Source organism: Poecile atricapillus, chromosome 26, assembly GCF_030490865.1.
Source record: "Poecile atricapillus isolate bPoeAtr1 chromosome 26, bPoeAtr1.hap1, whole genome shotgun sequence".
NCBI classification, from domain to species: Eukaryota; Metazoa; Chordata; class Aves; order Passeriformes; family Paridae; genus Poecile; species Poecile atricapillus.
Window position 1 is genome coordinate 3,430,379 of NC_081274.1, and position 20,631 is coordinate 3,451,009.

Below are 20,631 nucleotides of genomic sequence, written 5' to 3' on the forward strand. Positions count from 1 at the left end.
GACCGCCAGCTCTTCACCAGTCTTCACAAAAGTAATTGTGAATGCCACTTTATTTCTATCTTTAGCACACTTTTATAGGGTTCTACAGGGTCTGCAGGCAGAGCAAGTTACTATTGGCTAACACACACAGTTTACATTTTTTCTCTTACAGGAATATTGTTTTGCTTTACTCTCTCTTCAGCATGAAGGTTTCAAGGACTTTAGCTCTTAATATCACGACTTATTTCAATGGCTGGTTTGTGCATACAGGCCTTTACTAATATATAAAATATAGCAACAAGTGATCAATTTGTCCTTTTAGGTACCCGCATACTCCGTGTTCTTTCAACAATAACATATCTAAAGCCAATCTGTTTTGCAGGGTCATTTTAGTTGTGGCTTGTAATTGTACATTTAGCTCTCTAAATCCCTCTTTGGTAACTCTTGCCAATCTTTCTACCTGACCTGTAAGTTTGTACAACATCTTTCTATTGTTATAATTTGCTATTGGACCAAACAAGGATTCCAGGGCCCACTCAAATTTTACACTACTGGAGGGTTCCTGCCATCTTTCTTCATCTTCAGCTTTGTTTTCCTGAACTTTTCGTTTCATCCTTATTTGTATAAGTTCATGTTCTCCCTTGAATGGGGACCTTTTCCAAATTGGGCATAAGGTGGGGAGGCCTAAAGTAATCTCTTTTACTTTTTCACCTACAGGCAAATGTGTTGTCCAAGTGCCATCGCTTGCTGCCCATACAAATTGGCCTGGACTCTGAATTGTACTTGTGCTCCATATTACCTTTTGGATCACTTGTCCTGTCTTGTCATTTATTTCCCCTTGTTTATGTTTGATTCCTCTGCAGGCACATCCAATTTGCAGAGCTACCACTAGTGTTGGCATTTGTTTTATTTCTTCATCATCAGAAGTACAGTCCTAAGTTTTGTTCCATACCCACCAATTGACTTTGTCTGCCTCCATTCTACTACTGGTTGCAGTGTTCCATACCCCTGGATCTGTTTCATTTTCAGAGCCTTCCCACTTAATGCACCAAGGGCTATCTGCCATAGATTGGAATTTCTGAAGCACACTCATTGACCATGCACTGTCCCAAGCTTCAGCTCGATCTTTTCCTTCCTGTCCTTCACACTTCCACTTCGATACTGGAATCTTTTCTTTAATGACCTTTGCTATCTTCTCATAACACCATCCATAATTCCCTAATCCCCCATCCCAGCCTAGTTTTGGTTCATACTTTCCTCCATTTTCATGACAGTCCCATATAGATGAATACTTTGGCTTCACAGCATTTTCAAACACTGTCTTATTTGGGTACTCGTAATCTATTTGCAATACACAGCTCACATTTTCATTTTTATTCTTTTGTATTTCAGGAAATTTTGATGTTATAATTCTTTAATTTATTTGGTCTCCTGCTGCCTTTGGTATTGGCAGACAGGCAGTTATTTTGCTGGTGTTTAGCACGTTGGCAAAATCTTTAATCAATCTAATCATCCCATTTTCTGCCTGAATAGTATTAGAGACTTTTATCACTTGTGTTTCTGGCTGCACCCCCACATCCCTCTTCATTCTAAAATGAAGAGTTGTCAGCTGATCCTTTTGCATTTCACATCCCAAGGTAACAGTGATTCCAACTGATGGTAGTGAAGGCCATAAAATAATCACCATTCCAGTCACTAGCAACCTAGACATTTGAAACAATCAAACCCACTTTATCTGCAGCTTTGTTGGCCGTACAGTTTGTGCAGTCCACAGTGCAGGGGAAACCTTCTTCACCCTGGTGTAATGTATGCAGGGATCCAGTCCAGCTCCTTTGACTGCTGTCAAGGTAGTTAACAGTACCTGATAGGGTCCATTCCACCTTTCTTTTAATGGTTCTTCCTTCCAGCTTTTAACGTACACTTCATCTCCCGGGGGGATGTCATGAACTGGATTCTCAAGAGTCAGCGGCCTGTTCCACACAAGGGTGCTCTGAAGTCGAGCTCGAGCTTTTCCAAGAGACAGAACATAATTCTACACCTCTTGCTTCCCTGTAACATGTACATTTGGATTAGGTTCAGGGGATTCATATGGTTTCCCATACAATATCTCATAAGGACTGACTGACATCCCACTTCTAGGCTTTATCCGAGTCCTCAGCAGTGCTATTGGTAAAGCTTGTGGCTGCTGCAATTTAACTTCTTGGCATATTTTGCTGATTTGCCTCTTCAGTGTCTGATTCATCCTCTCTACCTGTCCACTGGATTGGGGTCTCCATGGTGTATGGAGATGCCAAGCTATTCCCAGCAACCTACTCACCTCCCTCACTACTGTGGCTGTGAAATGTGGGCCCCTATCTGATGATATTCCTAGAGGCACCCCAAATCTTGGAATGATTTCTTGCAGTAACCACTTGACTGTCTCCTTTGCTTGATTTGTGTGACAGGGAAGAGCTTCTGGCCATCCTGAAAATGTGTCAAGCCTTACCAATAGATATTTGTATCCTCGTGTTCTTGGTAATTCTACCAATCTACTTGCCAATAATCTCCTGGTTTTCCCTAATTGTGCCTGTCGTCTAGCCACTGGATTGTTCTTTAAGCAAATTTCACATTTTGACATTACTGATTTTGCCATTGTTGACATCTGTACTGAAATTAAACTTTGTTTTAACAATTTCACCAATGCCTCTGCACCCCAATGACATTTGTGATGTTTAATTTGTAGAACTTCTGTCATTATCGAGGGGGGTACCACTACTTGTCCCTGTGTAGTCACATACCACCCTTCTGAATTCTTCTGTGCATTCAGTGAGCGTCCCAATTTCTCATCTTTTATTGAACATTTTGGTTCTGGGGGTAAATTGAATTGAGATACATTAGTTTTTAAAGGTATCAATGCCATTGCAGTTTGCGCTTCTCAAGCAGCTTGTCGGGCTGTCCAGTCTGCTTTCCCATTTCCCTCATGAATTTTGGAATTTCCTGATTGGTGAGCTTAGCAGTGCATGATTGTTGCTTGCTCAGGCTTTTGTACTGCTTTTATTAATTGCAGGACTGCATCTTGATGTTTAATGTGTGTACCTTGAGAAGACAGCAGTCCTCTTTCTTTCCACAGTGGTCCGTGTACATGCACCACTCCAAAAGCATGTTTTGAATCAGTCCAGATATTTACTTTCTTCCCTTCACTCATCTCTAATGCTCTGGTTAAAGCAACCAGTTCTGCTCGTTGGGCAGATGTGTTTGCTGGTAAGGAACAAAGCTGGATTCAAGAGGTTAGCTGTCTTTAGTGTGACATCATCCTGCTTGGTTCGGATTACCTGGAATTTCATCATCCTGCTTGGAGATAGCCAATGGCCCCCCTTTTGTTCTAAAACAGTGCTCACCATGTGTGGCACATAGACATCTGTGTGTCTACCCATCGTGAGTTTCCTGGCTTCTTGGATCAGCATCACAGTGGCTGCAACTGCCCGCAGGCATGAAGGCCATCCGGCACTCACGGTGTCAAGTTGTTTGGAAAAGCAGCCTACCAGCCTTTTCCAGCTTCCCAAATGTTGGGTCAGCACTCCCAGTGCTGGGTGTGATCTTTCATGCACAAACAGCTGAAAATCTTTGGATAGATCAGGCAATCCTAACGCAGGAGCTGTTGTCAATGCCTCCTTCAGTCTGAGGAAGGCCTCCTTCTGTGGTCTGCCCCAGGTAAGCGGTTGTGTCTTCTGGGCTTCATACAGGGGTTTTGCAATTAGTCCATAGTCCATGATCCACAGGCGGCACCGCTCTGTCATCCCGAGGAAAACTCACAGCTCATGTAGGTTCTGGGGTTCTGGAATGGCACAAATAGCTTGAATATGATTAGTACCCAGCTTACACTGTCCTTGTGAGATTTCACACCCCAGGTAAATCACAGTCTGCTGGGAAATTTGTGCCTTTTCTTTAGACACCTTATATCCTCCCATTCCCAGCGATTTTAATTTTCAATTGTTACCTTTATGCAGTCTGTTGAGATGTTAAACACATCTCTGCTGAGTGGTGGAAAAGAAACATTAAAATTCCTTTCACCAAGGCAAAGACAAACCTAGTGTGACCAGAGAAATAAGTTTTTAAGCCATTTTAAAGTTGGTCTATTTTGTCAGCAGCGAATCCCAGGCAGGGCAGAGTGTGAGTGGAATTGAGAGGCAGAGTGGAATTGTCCCGGTGCCTTCCCCAGCAGCTGTGGCGAGGGCAGGCACAGAAAGGGCTGAAGCTGCAAGAGTGAGAGCAAGGATTGTCCCGCAGTGGCTGGAGATGGCAAAGGAGGGTGGCCAGGCCGAGGATTTGAGCAGAGGATCTGTGGGCAGGCCCAGGGGCTTCCCCCGCTGGGGAGCCCTGGCTGCTGCTGCGTTGCCTTCAGTGCAGGCTCAGGGGTGGCCTGTTTAATATTCCCTTCCAGTTCAGATTTGTGAGTCTGGAAGAGCCATGGCTGGGGCATCAATCATTTTATTTTTTTCATTTTGTTAAGTTTTGTTCTCTTTCTTATGTCCACTCCATAACATTGAGGCTATCTGGGGCTAAGAAAGTCACACAATGCTCAGGCAAGAACAAAGAATCTTCAGTCCAGCTTCTGCAGTTCCTTAATTATCCTAAGAATTGTTCCAGCTCCATTTTTGTCCTAGGAAACATTATTTCTGAGATTCCCTGAACCCTCTCTGAATCAATACACCACAATCCCTCAGTCAAAAAATGTCCCAAATATTTAACCATTTTCTCTACCATTTGCTCTTCCTTTTTTTCAGGTACTCAAAGCTGCTTTTTAGCCTGAAAATGAAGCCATTTCACAGAGGCTTCCTCTACCTCTTCTCCTTGTCCTCCTGACTGGATCAAGTCATCCACATCCTGCATTAAGCCAGTCCCTGGGGGTGAGGTCAATTCTTTGATGTTTCCTGCAAGGCTTGCCCCAATCAGGCCGGTGCTTCCGTGCATCCCTGCAGAAGGACCGTCCATGTCTTGAGCATTTTCCCTTCTACCTCTTGTTGCCAGCCCAAGGCAGAATTGTGTTTGCATCCTGTGGAAGTGGGCAGATCCCCAGAAAGCATCATTTGCATCAAGTTGTGAATGGCAGCAGTGTGAGGAGGGCACCTGGTTCAGGCTGGTGTAAGGATCTGAGAGTGTGGGGTGCCTCGGTTTCATCATCTCATTTCTTCTTCTTGGGTCCTGCAGCATTCTGTGGATTCCATTGGATTTCTTGTTTGGCAGGATAGGAGCATTCTAGGGAGCCATCCCTGGCTCCCCAAGCCGTGCCTTGAGCAGGACTCACAGACAGGCTGTGAGCCCTTCCTTCCCTCCCTTGGAGCAGGGGATTGCTTTTCGACACCTCTTGTCCTGGTTGCTTCAGGGAAATTTGGAGAGGCTCCATATCCAATTTTGCCAATTTCCCTGGGGCTGCCCACACTTCTGGGTTCACTTCAGCCTGGGCTCTGCCAGACATTTGACACAGAGGAACAAGAGAACCAGCCTCTGTATCCCCTTTTGCAACATTAATTTGCTTTCCCAATTTAGCCATTAAATCCCTTTCCAGTAAATGACAATCACAATTGTGAGCAAATAAAAATTCATGCATTTTAAACCCATTCCACACATCTGCTAATAGTGTTTCAATAAAACACAGCCACTCATCTTTCCCACTTAGTGCCTTAATAATTTAAATATTCCCTAACACCTTTATGTGTAAGATTCCGAGTGGATGGAGAGGCCCCTGTGTCCATCGGGAAAGGTCTCCTCTGGATCCAGAGCCACCCTGAATGTTCCCAGGGGCTGCAGTGTGGTGGGTCCCTGGTGGAATGGGAGCTGTGAGAGCGCTAAGAATCCGTGTCCATCAAGGGCTGGACTTGCTGGTGCTGAGGGTGCTCCTGTCTGTGCTTGCAGTGTCCTTGTGCCCTGCAGCTGGAAGGCTGATTCCTTGCCAGGGGCTGTTTGGGTGGGCTGTGCCCTGGCCAGGAGGGCAATGCCTGTGCCAGGTGCTTGTGGCCGAGGGTGTCCCCTGGGTGCTGGGGCCCCCTTGGGCCCTGGGCTTGATCCCTCAGGGGCTGTAGGAACTGTGCCATGGCCTTTGCCTTCAGCTTGGCCTTTTGCTCATCCCTTGCTGCATTCAGCTGCTGAGCCTTTGGGAGCAAGTGCTGCAGGGGCTTCTTGTGGCCCTGCTGCAGCCCCCCTCAGTGCCTGTGGGTGCTCATCGTGTGGCAGCTGCTGAACTTTCTGCAAAATCCTTCCTTTCTCCAGGGACCCAGCACAAAATGCTTAAAAGATGATCTGGATCCTTGCAGGTCTAATCCCCATTTCTGAGCTGTTCCTTCCTGGTGCTGGCTGTGCTGAGGCTCCTCTCCCCAGCCCGTATCCCAGAGCCGGTCCCTGTCCTGCCGCAGTGTCCAAAGGCGGCCCCCCCGGCGGGCAGGGCCGGCAGCTCCACGGGGCCGGGCAGCGGCCGGGGCGTCCCGCAGCCTCCTGGGGGCCGGGGGCCACTGCCGGCCCTGCCCGGGGGGTGCTGGGCTCAGGCAGCGCCCAGCGCTGAGCCCCGGCTGCCCCACAGCCCCGGCCCGGCCCCACAGCTCCCCACAGGCCCCCAGCCCGTGCTCCCGGTGCCGCAGCTCTGCGCCCGCTCCTGCCGCTCCCAGCTCAGAGAAACCCCCTGAAATCCCGACCTCCTTGTTTTCCTGTCCTGGAATCTGGAGGTACAGTAGCTAAAAATCACTAGAATACTTATTCATTTCTTGTTGTGAGTTGTGGATTTGGAGAAGGGCAAAACAGGATTAAAACTTAAAAGGAATAAAGAAATTTTATTACTCGAACTACAAAAATAAGAAACCAGAATAAAACTTTCAGACACCTTTTCTTCCCATCCCACCTTTTTCCTTGCCCGACTGACAGCATAGAGACAAAATCTGGTGGTTAAAGCAGTCCCAGCTCTACAATGGTCATTTCATCAGTCTTTGTAGAGTGAGTTCTCTCTTGTCATTCCATGGAGAGTTTTCCACAAGAAAAACAGTTTCTTGTGGCTTTTCCTTTCTCTTGATTGGCAGCTGCCTGGAAAAAACTCTGCCATCATTCCCTCTTCCCATTTCACACCACTCTGAGGTGCGTTCATGGGCCATGAACTCAAGGAGTATTATTTTAAGGATGAGTTATTCAAAGGCAAAGGTTCTCTTCATTTCTCCCTGTGATCATCTCTGGGAACAGAGGTTTTCTCTTTTTCTTCCTGGGTGCCCAAGTATCTCCATCAACTCTCACTTTTCATTCTCTGTTCCAGCATCTCATGGGATCACAACTACTCTCCCATCTGCTTAGCTCATCAGTGGATACCTTTGCTCAGAGTTCATGGTTTGAATAGTTCATTCCACCTTATACTTATTTCATGAATTAAAGGAGTTATTCAGAAACATTGTTCATCTCCATGGCCTTACCAAAAGAGTATTTTAGCTTATTAAAGCATGTCCTCATTCTCCTTCCATCTGAGGCTTGATTCCTGCCTTCACTGACTTGGATGGTTTATGTTGTCTCTTTACATGATGATCACTCTCCCTTTCCTCTCTCTGGAAAAGGATTAAACCTGCAGGTCTCATCTGGGTAGTGAAAGGGTTTAAATCTGGCCCAAGTCTTGTGGATGCTCACGGGCAGAGGCTGGGGCTGTTTTCGATGGGTGATTTTTCAGTGGCTGTGCTGGGGGAGGGTGGCCAGCATCTCAGCACGCTGCAGGCCGATGGCTTCCCCTGCCCGTTCTCGGCAGTTTCTGGTGAAATCCAGCGGCAGCAGAAATTTCAGCTGAGCCAGGGACCGGCCTGGCCCGGCAGTGCTGCTGTTCAGGGCTCGGCGGGCTTCCCGAGGGGCTCAGCCACTCTGGGAAAGGGCTCCTGCCAGTCTCCATCCCCTTCCCGGGAGCTGCTGGGCTCTGGCCCCACGCCCCCACCCCGAGGCCGTACAGGCTGTGGGGAAAGCGGGGAGGGGGGGGCCCGGCTGCACCAGAGCTCTGTTATGTTTTAAAGCCAGAAACACAAAAGACCCAAAAGCTCCTGGCTTTAGGTTTAAAAGGTGGTATTCACAAAGGTAATCTCACTTTTCAGTGGTCAAAAACACTGTCAATTCTCAGAACTGGCCAGCTATTGGCCAGGTCTCAGGCAGAGAAGAAACTCCCAGCAGCCTCTCTCAGAGCCATCGTATTCGTGGATGTTTCCAGCTTTTTTTCTTAAATGGCAACACATGACAGCTGGCAAATTTGGAGGATGAGACCCTTCTGATAAACCTCCCAATCCTTTGTATTTTTCTCTACCGCCTGTATCATCCCTTTTCTTACCCTATAGATTGCTCCTGCTGCTTCTTGCCTTAAGCACATTCCTGCACACTCCCCTTCAGCCAATCCCTTCCCAGCACACCAACACCATCCATCCCCTGTTGTCTAAATCCCTTCTGGACTTCCCTTATTGCCCCCCTGGGTGTCCATGTCCTTAATTCCCTCTGGGAGAATGTGCAAACGACCTCCACATGCTCCCAAGGGACCCTTGAGAGATATTTTGGGGTCTTCATCCCTTTGTCCAGGATGCCCCTCTAACATTCCATTTTCTCCCCTTAATGGCCCTACCTGGATCCCACCTGTGCCTCCCCAGGCCTTGGTGCCCCCCTTGAGGGGAATTTGGGGAGGTGGGAGGGGGGAGCGCCAAGGCCGGGCCCCCCCGCGCTGTGGTGGCGGGAGCGGCTGCAGTGGGGAGCGAGTGCGGGCGGAAGCGGCCGAGAGCCCAGCGCTGCCCCAGGCCGAGCTGGCCCAGCTCCATCCGTGCCCCTGCGGTGGGATGCTGTGGGACTGGGGGGGAAGAGGGAGGCGGCAGTGGGTGCTGGGCCTGGGGGCAGGAGGGGAGGGGAAGGAGAAGCAGGGCTGAAGAACAAAATGGTTAAATTATCCACTTGGGAGTAGAAGATGGGATTGTGCAAGAGGAGTAGGAAGAGGAGTGTGAGGAAGAGTAGGGCCACAGGAGGAGGAGTAGGAAGAGGGAGCAGCACAAGGTTCCTCCTTCCCTGTGTGTGCAGTCCCAGGAGTGTTGCCCAGCCCACAGTCAGCAGGGGACCGGGTAAGGGGATCCACAGTTTTCACTGGGCTGAATCTTGGTGTTTCTGAGCTTTACTGGGCTAAATGTTGGTGGTTTGTTTTTTTGCAGGGGCTGAATCTTTCTGTTCTGGAGGAGGTTTTGCCTGAATTTGGTGTTTGGGTAGTTTTTGATCAGTGTTTTGATTTGTGGAGGATGTTTGGGCTGAATCTTGGTGTTTTAGAGATTCTTACAAGATGCCCAGTGACTTTCTGAGATGAACTTGGGCAAGGAGGAACCCCCAGTCCAAGGTGCTCTCGTCTCTATTTTTCCTCCTAACCAGGAATTTTCATTCCCAAACTGTGTCCAGATGGAAGAGGAGGAGAAAAAGCCCCAGAGATCCCGCACGAGGAGGGGCTGCAAACCCAGTCCAGGGAGCTGTGAGGAAAAAAGATCCCCCCAGTGCCAGGAACACGGCCAGAGATCCAGCCAGAGCTCAGAGCTGGGGGAGAAGCCCCACAAGTGCTTGGAATGTGGGAAGGGCTTCAGAACGAGCTCCCACCTGATCCGGCACCAGGTGATCCACACTGGGGAAAAGCCCTACGAGTGTGGGGAATGTGGGAAGAGCTTCAGCCAGAGCTCCAACCTGAGGAATCACCAGATGATCCACACTGGGGAACGGCCCTATGAGTGTGGAAAATGTGGGAAGAGCTTCAGAGACATCTCTGACCTGATGAGACACCAGGTGATCCACACAGGGGAACGGCCCTACACCTGCTTGGAATGTGGGAAGAGCTTTGGGTGGAGCTCCGCCCTGAGAAAACACCAGGTCATCCACACTGGGGAGAGGCCCTACGAGTGTCCTGAGTGTGGGAAGAGGTTTCGGACCAGCTCTGATGTCCTCCTACATGAGCGGATTCACACAGAGGAGAGGCCCTTCCGCTGCCCGGACTGCGGGAAGAGCTTCAAGCACAACTCCACCCTCACCATCCACCGGCGCATCCACAGTGGGGAGAGGCCCTACGAGTGTCCCCAGTGTGGGAAGAGCTTCTCACAGAGCTCAGCCTTGACCAAACACCAACGGAGGCACCAGTAAGGGAAGCCCTGCAAGTGCCCCGAGTGCGGGAAGAGCTTCGTGCGCTGCTCCAGCTCCATCCCCCGTGGGAGGATCGGCGTTGGATGATCCCCAGTGACCCCCGTTGGGCAGAGCCCTGGTGATCCGTGGTCCTGGTGATCCGTGTTGGGAAGACACCTGGCTGGGAGGCTCCACATCTTCCTGGCTCCCTGTGGGCACCTGGATGAAAGCAGGGGAATGAAATTCCAACAGGATACAGAATGACCGTGGCAATTGTTGACTTTCAATCCTGGAGAAGCTTTTGCCTCAGGAGCTGTGTGGGCAGAGAAAAGGGGGTGACTCCGGGCTTGGGGGCCCCGAGGGGAGCACACACGCTCTGTGGGGGAGGACACGATCCTGGGACCCCCCTCTCACTTTCCTCCAGAGGCAGAAGCCGAGCCCCAGTGGCAGGAACACAGAGAGACGAAGCCCCGTCAGCCTCTTGCTGTGGGCAGCGTTTGATGGCATCCCTGGGGCATCTGCCGGGGTCAGGACCCCCAAAACCTCTCACAGGCACCTTAAGCCCCTCCAAGGACCCTCCCAGTCTCTCCCAGCCCACCCAAGACCCTCTGAAACCTCCTTTGGAGTCACTAATTTTAAAAAATGAAGAGTTTTAGAAATATTACACATCTTAGCTAGAGATAGGCCTTCATGGAACTAGTTAATGGTTAAGTGAGAAGCAGGATTTGAGATAATGGATCTCAGACTTAGGTAAAAAATTAATTTTCATTGTATGTGTGTTCAGCTGTGCTTATAATGAGAAAAGAGAAACTGATCAACGGGTTCAGGAAGATCACAGACCTTACATCTGGAAACCCATTTAAAAGTCACAAGGGAGGAAATTTGAATTGTACCAAATGTCATTTGTAATGTCAACCATTGTAAAGGTAGAAAGGTGAGAGTGAGGAAGAGCGGTTTTCCTTCATCTCTTGATGACCCCTCCTCACCAAAACGACCCCCTCCTCAAATTAGGGAGCCAACCACACAAGCATAATGACATTTTAAAATCATTACGATCCATTTTAATCCAAAGTGGGGAATGGGAAGTGTTAGCATTATGGATACGTATTAGTATTAATATGTATTAGTATTTTGGATATTCAAGACTTCTGTAAATAAATAGACACTGGAATCTTTTGTCAACTTGCAGTGTGTATTAAGGGGTGACTCCTGCACTCGCCCAGTGCTGTGATTAAACATCCACTTTGTAACTTTAAACTATTGGAGAGGTTTTTTGTCCATTAACAGATTGATGTTGATACTGGATCAATATTGCTATTTTGGTAAATCACTGCCAGTCTCTTCCCAGCCTCCCCAGGACCCACCAGAGCCCCTCCTGTTCCTCTCAGGATCCCACAGCCCCCTCCCAATTTCTCCCCACTGCCCCAGGACCCCCAAACCCTCTCCCAGTCCCTTCCAGGCCCACCAGGACTCATCAAGACTCCTCTCAGTCTCTTCCCAGCACAACCAACCTCATCCCAATCCCTGCTTTCCAATCCCCAATCTCCTTCCAGCTCCTCCAGGCTCACTCAAATCCCTCCCAGTGACACCCAGCACCCCCAAACTCCCTCCCAGGGTCCACCAGGACCCTCAGAACCCCATCACAAACTCCCCAACATCCTCCAATCCTTTTCTCAGCCATTCTTGACCCCCAAACCCCTCTCCCAGTTTAAACCAGTCTATCTCAAACTCCCTCCCAGTTCCTCCCAGCACACCCCAATCCCCCTCTGGGCCCCCCCAGTGCCTCCCCCGCTGCCCCCGGCGCTGTGGGGGCCGGGCCGTGGCCCAGTGCCGGCTCAGGGGGTGCTCCAGGCTGACGTGCTCCACCTGGCAGCTGGAGCTGAGCCCGCATTGCCGGGGGCGGTTTCCAGCAGCACCAGGAGCTGCTGGCTCCAGTCCCCGCTGGGGAGCACGGCAGTGGCCAGCACGTGGCCCGAGAGCTGCTGCTGGCCCTGGGAGCAGCTCAGCTGGATGTGGGCAGGGGAGAAATCCATCAGGGAGCAGAGCAGGCGGCCGGGGCCGGGCTGGGAGCTGGAGGGCACCAGCGAGATGGACACGCTGGGAAGGGCACTGGGAGAGAGTGGAGAGGAGTGGTGTAGCATTGAGAGGGACTGGGAATGGACTGGGAGGGACTGGGGTGGCACTGAGAGAGATGAGAGTGGATACTGGGATACTGGAAGAGAGCGTGGACGTCTGGAAGTGGAGTGGGAATGAACTCGGAAGAGACTGGGAATGGCTAAAAAGGAGTGGGAGGGACTGTGGTGGCACTGGGAGGGACTGTGGTGGCACTGGGAGGGACTGGGAATGAAGTGCGCGGCACTGGGAGGCCGAGTCCAGCGCGGGGCTCTCGGCTCTGTGGATCTGCCCGGCAACTGATGAGTCATCAGAGAGACGCGCTCTGATTGGCTGAGGGGCGGCAGATCCACGGAGGGGCGAGATGGACAGGCGGGGTCACTGGGAGTGACTGGGATGGACTGGGAGAGGCTGGGATGGACTGGGAGAGCCACGGGAGCCATTGGGAGGAACAAGGGGCCCAGGGGAAGGGCACAAGGAAGGCTGAGGGCTCTGGGGTGATTCCCAGGGAGGTTTGGACGGACACGGCCGGGCCCCTCTCTGTGCCCCGCGAGCAGCGGCCCGGACAGAAAAGTTCAGGAGCGGGAGGAGGTGTTTCTCAAGATTGATTTTAATCCTCATTCTCCTGGTCTTATTGGCTCAGTCCTAAGTTCAGTTCATTTCCCCATGTCGGGCTGTTGTGCCCCTGATGGTGATCCCTGAGTGACCTCTCCCTGCCCTTGTCCCGACCCACGAGGACTTGGATTTGGTTCAGTTCAGTGGAATTCATGGTGATTTGGGGGGGAACTGGAGCTAAGCAGCTGGAAAGCACAGTGGGCTTGACAGGGACTGAACCAGGGCAGGAGTTTAGGCTGCCTCGAGTGAGCTCTCACAGTGTGAACCTTCATGGGGTCTTTCTAAGGGAATTTTGTTGAATTTTTACATTGATTATTAAAAAGCAGAGTCACAAGTGGAGCTCTGCTTTCAGCTTGAAATGAGGGGATGGAACGTGGGCACTGGGACTTCCGTAACCTCAAGTTGTTCCTTGATACTGGACACTTTAGCTTTGGCAATCTGAAGCCCTTCAGCAGCAATGGCTCTGCCACCCCCTGGTTTCTGGCTCAGACCCAGCTCGGAGCTTGGACAAGGTCTGGGCTTTGTCCTCTTGAGCTTCGGGAGCCTCCCGGGAAGCACCAGCCCTCCCCAGCCCACCCTTGGTAGGACTTTTTCTTTTCTCTCTCCTGACGATTTTATCCCCAAAACTGCCGTGGGAACGTTGTATCCAAGCACATCCTCCAGCTCTGCACTTTCCTCCTGTGAATTCCCTGTGCAGGGAATGTGTCTGTGCTTTTCCCTGCTCTGTTGACTGACAAACAAACCTGAGCCCGTGGGACTGTCAGAGCTCCTTCATGCAATGAAATCAGGTTGTGTTGATCATGGCATGTTCTGGAGGAGCTTTTCTTGGTGTGTCTTGTGCTGCTGGAAATGACACAAGAGCCAGGAGGGAACAGAAGCTGCTGCTGCCCGTTGGCTCAGGGCCAGGGAACCAAGTTGTGCTCCCGTGCAGTTGGGCCCTGCTGGGAGCAGAGCCGCCTTTCCCTTGAGCAGCTCAAGCTTGTGACAGCTCCAAACAGGAAACCTCAGCAGAAAACTCTTCCTCCAAACTCAGCTGCTTTCCCTCCTGCAGCTGTTTGGGAAAGAGCCTCAAAGCACAGACTCTGCTGGGAGCCATTGGTGCATTTCCTCCCTCCCGGCAGCAGCAGCAGCTCCTGAGCCCTTCACGGGCTCCTGTCCCTTCACAAACCCTTCAGCTCCCTTTGAACTCTCAGCAGTCACTAACATATGCATTTCTTTCATATTTAAACTGCATTTAAACTTCTCTTTTTCTCTCCTCTCTATCCTTTTAATCTCCTCTTTATCTCCTTTAATCCCGTCAGCACCAGTAGGATGGGGATGGAGTCTTGGGGTGGGTGTGGGATGAACTGAGGATCCAGCAGAGAAGGGCAAGGCAGAGGGGAGAGGACTCAGCCAACCCTTCTCCTGCTCTCTCCTCCCCCAGGGTGCAGCTAAAGCAAGTCAGACTGGAAAGGATCCCACAAATGCTGTGTTCTCCTCCCTCTGAGCTTGGCTGGGGATCCTCAGCTTCAGCCTGGTGCAGTGATGGCTTAGATTCGCTAATTTGAGTTTTTTGGCTAATGCACTAAATAATGTGGTGGGTTTAGCGCTGGCTGAAATCTCCAGGGCACTTACTCATTTCTCATTGTGAGATATGGATTAGGAGAAGGGCAAAACAGGCTTAAAACTTAGAAGGAATCAAGAAACTTTATTAACCAGAGTACAAGAATAAGAAACTAGAACAAAACTTTCAGAAAATCTTTCCTTCCCTGACTTTTTCTTTTTTTTAACTGACAACGTAGAAATAAATCTTTGGATGTTAAAACAGTATTAATTATACAATAGATTTTCATTAGTTTTTGTAGGGAGAGGAGTTTCTTTTTGTTATGTCATGGAGACTTTTTTACAACAAACAGGTTTTGTGTTTTTTATTTTTACGAATAGCAGCAGTCTGGGAAGAAATGTTGTTATCGTGAGAGTTTTCTCATTTTTACAGCCCTCCGAGAGGTGTGTCTATGGGTTATGAATTCATGGGGTGTTATTTTAAGGATGAGTTGTTTGAAGGCAAATGTTTTCTTCATCTGTTTTTGTGATGATCTTTGGAAACAGAAGTTTTCTTCTTCTCTCCCTGGGGGCAAAAGGCATTTTATTATTTTTATTTTTTTTCTGTTCAACCTTTTATGGGATTCTTAAAAACGAGATTCACTTAATAAATTATAAAAAGTTTTAATATAAATAAAAAGACAATTAGGAGACAAAAGAAATAAAGCAAAGGGTTAAAACGGCCGGGTGCCTTGGCGCGCTGCCAAGAGCACACCTGGTATCTCAGGCACCCTCCCTTTTATCTTCCCTTGCTGTGAGGGGTTAATGCATATTCAAAGCGTGTTCCTTCCCTGGTTCCGCCTCCTTAGAATATGCTCTTGTACAATTTTATTTTCTGCTGGTCAGTACTATTTTTGCTGGTCATCATGATTCATGCTGTTCAGCATTATTTTGGAGTTTGGTTTCTTTTCCTCTGGAAATGTTCGATAAGGGCATAGGCCCCTCATCCTTCTTTTGAGGGTAGCTGGTCTTCCTGTCTTTCGCTGATAACAGTTTGGGCTCTATTGTTCTCCTGATAATAGCTTGGGCCCCACTGTCCTTGCCCTCTGGGGTTTCCTTGCATTGTACCTAGGAAATTCTTTTAAGCTTAAGACTTGTTAGTAAGAAAAAAGTACATACATAGCTAAAAGTATTTAACATATAAGATTCATCCGCAAAAGCCAATATCACAATACAAATTTATAACAGGATTATAGTTATTTTAACATTTGTTTGGTTTCATTAATGGATGCTTTTGTTTAGATTTACAGGTTGAATTTTTTTTTTACTTTTTTCATGAATTAAAGGAGATATTTTCATACATCGTTTCTATGGTTTTACTAAAAGAATATTTTTGTTTCAATTGCCATTTTATCATTTCTTTTCTATCTGAGGTTTGACTTTTTTTTTTACTGGCTTTGATGTTTTTATGGTGGTTTTTTGTGTGTTGTTACTCTGTCCTTTTCTGTCCCTGGAGAGATGAACAAGGTTTGTAGGTCTCAACTGTGCATTGAAAGGGTTAATATCTTGCCCAGCCTCATAATCTTCCTAGTGTTCCAAATAAATAGGTACTGTGAGGGATACATATCACAGGTGAGCACCCACTGCACAATCTGCTTTGGATTAAATCCCATCTCCGTCTTCATCAGCTCACAGTCACTGTGACACTATTCCTGCATGGAAGAAACAGGCTGGGATGGCCCTTTCTGCTTTTGGTCCTTTTACTGGCAAATGAAATATTCTATTTGAAAACCTTCAAACCCTGGAGTTTCTTTCTATTTTCCCCTGCAAATGCTGCCAGCCGAGGTTCCCAAGTGTCTGGTTCGTGTTTGTGTGCACCGAGCAAAGGTGTCAGCCTGTGTCCGTGGCCCGGGTGTCTGTCAATGTCCATTGAAGCAGACGGCTGGAAGGGGGCTCTGCCCGCCCTGCGCTGCTCCGGGGCTGGGGCTGGGCTGGCAGAGGCTGCAGAGCGCTCTGAGAGGCACCGCCTCAGCCCCGGCCGGCATCTTGTGCATGGTGGCACCGCCTCAGCCCCGGCCGCCATCTTGTGCATGGTGGCACCGCCTCAGCCCCGGCCGCCATCTTGTGCATGGTGGCACCGCCTCAGCCCCGGCCGCCATCTTGTGCATGGTGGCACCGCCTCAGCCCCGGCCGCCATCTTGTGCATGGTGGCACCGCCTCAGCCCCGGCCGGCATCTTGTGCATGGTGGCAGCTCTGAGGGCTGTGCGAGGGACGCTCTTCCCCAGCGCTGTTTCGCATCCTTTCCTTTCCCAGGATGGCATTTGGAAATGTTTCTTCAGCCCTATTCTTAAAAACGAGATTCACTTAATAAATTATAAAAAAGAATTTAATATAAACAAAAAGACAATTAGGAGACAAAAGAAATAAAGCAAAGGGTTAAAACGGCTGGGTGCCCTGGCGGGTTGCCAGGAACACTCCTGGTATCTTGGGAACACTCTTTTTATCCCCCCCTGCTGTGAGGATTTTATGCATATTCAAACATGTCCCCTCCCTGGTTCCGCCTTCTTAGATCATGCTTTTCCACAATTTTTTTATTTTCTGCTGGTCAGCATATTTTTTGCTGGTCATCATTATTCTAGCTGGTCAGCATTATTTGAAGTTTGGTTTCCTTTCTTTTGCAAATGGTCACTTGTTGATAACCATCTGGGCCTCTCATCCTTCCTTTTGAGGGCAGCTGGCCTTCATATCTTCTGCTGATAACAGTTTGGGCTCTATTGTTCTCCTGATAAGCAGCTTTGGCTCAACTGTCCTTGCCCTCTGGGGTTTCCTTGCCTTGTACCTAGGAAATTCTTTTAAGCTTAAAACTTGTTAACAAGAAAAAAGTACATACATAGCTAAAAAGTATTTAACATATAATATTCATCTGCGAAAGCCAATATCACAATACAAATTTATAACAAGTTTTCTGAGAAGAAGATGAAGTTTGAGTGGTTTTTCGGGAAGCAGGCTTTGAGATGTAGAATCGTAGTGAGTTTTCTTTTTAGTCTGCGTAGTTTTTTTTGGGAAACCGACATTGAGATGTATGGTCCTGGAGAATCAGATCAGGTCGGTATCAGGCGTTAATCACAGGGTCCTTAGAGCGCTTATCTTGCTTGGGTGGACCCAGCTCTTCTCAGTGTTATCTTAATTGCTGGGTCATTCTCTTGCAAATTCCTGGTTTTCCAGCAGCTGCTTTTGCAATCTTAAGTTGCTTGTGGTTTTTGTTTTACACAAAACATGCTTTTATACTTGATTTTGTACAAGTATAAAATATGCTTTTATACTTGATTATATTTTTGTACAATAAAACACAAATTATACCAACATATATTACACAACCATACACTCCACTGCCCAAACCCTGTCCCTGTTCTCTTACCCACACTCAAACATGCGTCCATTTTTCACTCACACGTGCTCAAAACACCATGGGTTTTTGTGCTCTGGGCATCCCATCCTCGTTGCCAAGAACATCATGGGTGCTGGAAGATGCCCGTGCACAAAATTGCAAAGCAAGTCTTATTTTATTAGTTGCTGTTGCAAATAATACATACAAACCTCTGGATTGGTGAAAAGCCACTGAGCAGCGGCAGGAGATGGAGCATGGTGCTCCAATGGGAGGGGCAGGCAGGCCATGCACCTTCAGGGCATGCCCTGCATCAAAAAGGCATGCATTTTGTCCTTCTTGCCTCTCCTCTGCAGAACCAAGCCTCCTACCTTCTCCCCTGGACTGGAATTTTCCCAGTTACCATGTCATCTCACCCTTGGCCAGTACAGGAGGTAAGGTCACCATGCCAATAACAGCCTCATTGTTACTGTTCCTCTTTCACAGGTTAACTTCCCATCAATTGATCAATCCGTTGTTCCTCTTAAGGGTCAAATTCCCAGCAGTCGACCCATAAGGTTTCCTTCAAAGTCTGTTCTTTGTCATCCTGTTGGTGTGCACAACAGAGGACCAAATACGGCAGGGCCTTAGACACAACTTTGCTCCCTGACACACACAGGCTCCTTGTCCCACTACTGGCCTTCAGTAACACCTTTAACTCCACAATGCTGTGGATCCAGGCCTTCAGCACAGGGACCTTTCCAGCCTGATCTGCGCTCCTTCCTCTGCGTCTCTGCACAAAACACGGTGCAGGAGAGAACGGCAGGAGGGGCCTGTGTGTCACAGCGCTCCGGATTTGTGACCCTTCAGCTCCACAGAGATGCAGGTTAAGTGAAAAAGGCAAACTGTTTATTAACAGGGATGAACTGGAAAGGGAAAGAAGGGGATGGGCATGGACTGAGGGCTGGAGGGAAGGAGCTGTCAAAAGGGAGGAAGAATAGAGGGAAAAAAGGGGATGGGCACAGTCTGAGGGCTGGAGGGAGCTATCTACAGGCTGGGAGAGGGCTGAAGCCCCGTGAGAATCCCACAGGCTCAGCTGTGCCAGTTGTCTCCAGTGGCACTGGGAGGTGGTGTCCTCTTCAGTGTCTCCTGCTGCTGTTCTTGGGACACTTGTTTACTGGCAAACTGAGCTTGGATATTCTGGTTGCTGTGGGATGGAGCGGTGTCTTTCCTCGGGGCTTCAGTGGCTGGAAGAGAGAGGAGGAGAGGCACGGTCAGGGCATGCATCTGCAGGGATCCTAGGAGACATTCCTCCCAAGGACATTCCACCTGGCTCTTGCAATGGCCACAAGAGAGGACCAGACAACAGGATCAGCCAGAAGGTGCTGGCCACAGCTCCCACCCATGTCCCTGAAATCTCTCTGCTCTCTGCCCACACTGCCCTCACCCAGACAGGGAACGAAGCACTCTGCAGCTGGGCCAGGGATTGCAGCTCCCTGCCCAGGCATTGCAAGTGCCCCCCGCCAGCCCCCAGTGCCAGCCTGCTGCTCTCACTCACCCTCACTGAGGGTCTGCAGCTCTTCCTTGTGCGCCCTTGTTCATGAACATCCTGACCGTGCCTGGGAACACAGAGCCTGTCAGGGCCCCAGCAGCACAGCTCCCTGCCAGCGGCGCTGCCAGCCCTGGGGCCACACGGCCTCCCGCCCCGGCAGGGCTCAGCCCGGGCCCTTGCCGCATCCTGACTCAGCCCAAGGGCACGGCTGCCAGAGGCCGGCAGCAGCAGCCCCGAGGGCAGCCGGGGCTCCAGGGCACCGGGCCCGGGTGTCGCTGCCGGGGCAGCAGCCGGGGCTGGGGCCGAGCTGCGGCGGGGCGGGGAGGGAGCCCGGGCTCGTGGCTCACCGATGAAGCTGACGGCCGCCTCTCGCAGGGACTCCTGTGGGCTGTCCAGATATGGCAGGGCCCGGCTCACCTGCTCGGCCGCTCGGCTCTCGTCCTGTGCCAGCTGCAGAGAGCGGCAGGAGGGAAGGGTTGGTGCGGGCTCTGCCCCTCGGCCGGGCGCTGCCTGCGGCCAGCCCCGGCCTCCCGTGCCCGCCCAGCCCTGAGGCCCGGCCAGCAGCCCCACTGGGCTGGGGCTCTATCGACACCCGGCTCGGGGCCACAGGAGCCTGGAGAGGAACCCGTGTGGCCCAGGGAAGGGAGCAGCATGTGGGGCACAGGCTGGCTCCCCTGGGTGCAGCACTGGGCCACAGCTGCCAGCCCCACACACTGAGCACTAGGGCCAGGGAGCTTCTCCAGGCTGAGGCTGGGGTTTCCAGGCCGTCCTTTACCACACATTCGGCGATCTTCGACAGATCCTCTGTTGGCAGCACACACAGGAGCTCTGTGTTCTTCAAGAAGGTGGCAGCACAGTGCAGGGTTTCCCGAGAGGCCTGGAGAGATGCAGAGATGGCATTGCTGCCCAGGGCACAGGAGTTGCATCCCTGTGCCAAGGCCAGGAGGAAGCTGCAGCCTGGGAGGCAGCAGAGCAGGAAGCAGCCGAGCCCCCTGCCAGAGATCAACCAGCATCACACAAAACCTCACATCAGCCACGCGCAGGTTCTCATCATGGCAGTGCAAAATGAGTGGGAGCAGGCTCTGCTTCACAATTCCCTCCATTGCCTTTTTTCCCTCTTCCACTACCAGGTTCATGGCCTTGCAGAAGAGGTGAATGGAGAGCACCTGCACGTGGCTTTTGTCCTGGAGGAAAGAAGGAGGAAAAGATCTCAGCGCCAACTTCTCCAGCCCACCTGGGCAAAGGCCTGAAAATCCACAGGACCAAAGTTTGTGTGGGCAGTAGCCAGTGCCCGTGGCCGGGGCACAGAGCCTTACATGGTCAAAGAGAGGCACAAGTGGCTCAGCAATCTTGGGGGCAGCATTCCTTGATAAACGA

At 50.2% G+C, this 20,631-nt stretch overlaps 1 pseudogene; it reads left to right on the forward strand.

Annotated features, from left to right (window-relative positions):
- LOC131588505 (zinc finger protein 208-like) overlaps positions 1 to 20,631 on the forward strand; it is a 911,601-nt pseudogene that overhangs the window by 568,156 nt on the left and 322,814 nt on the right.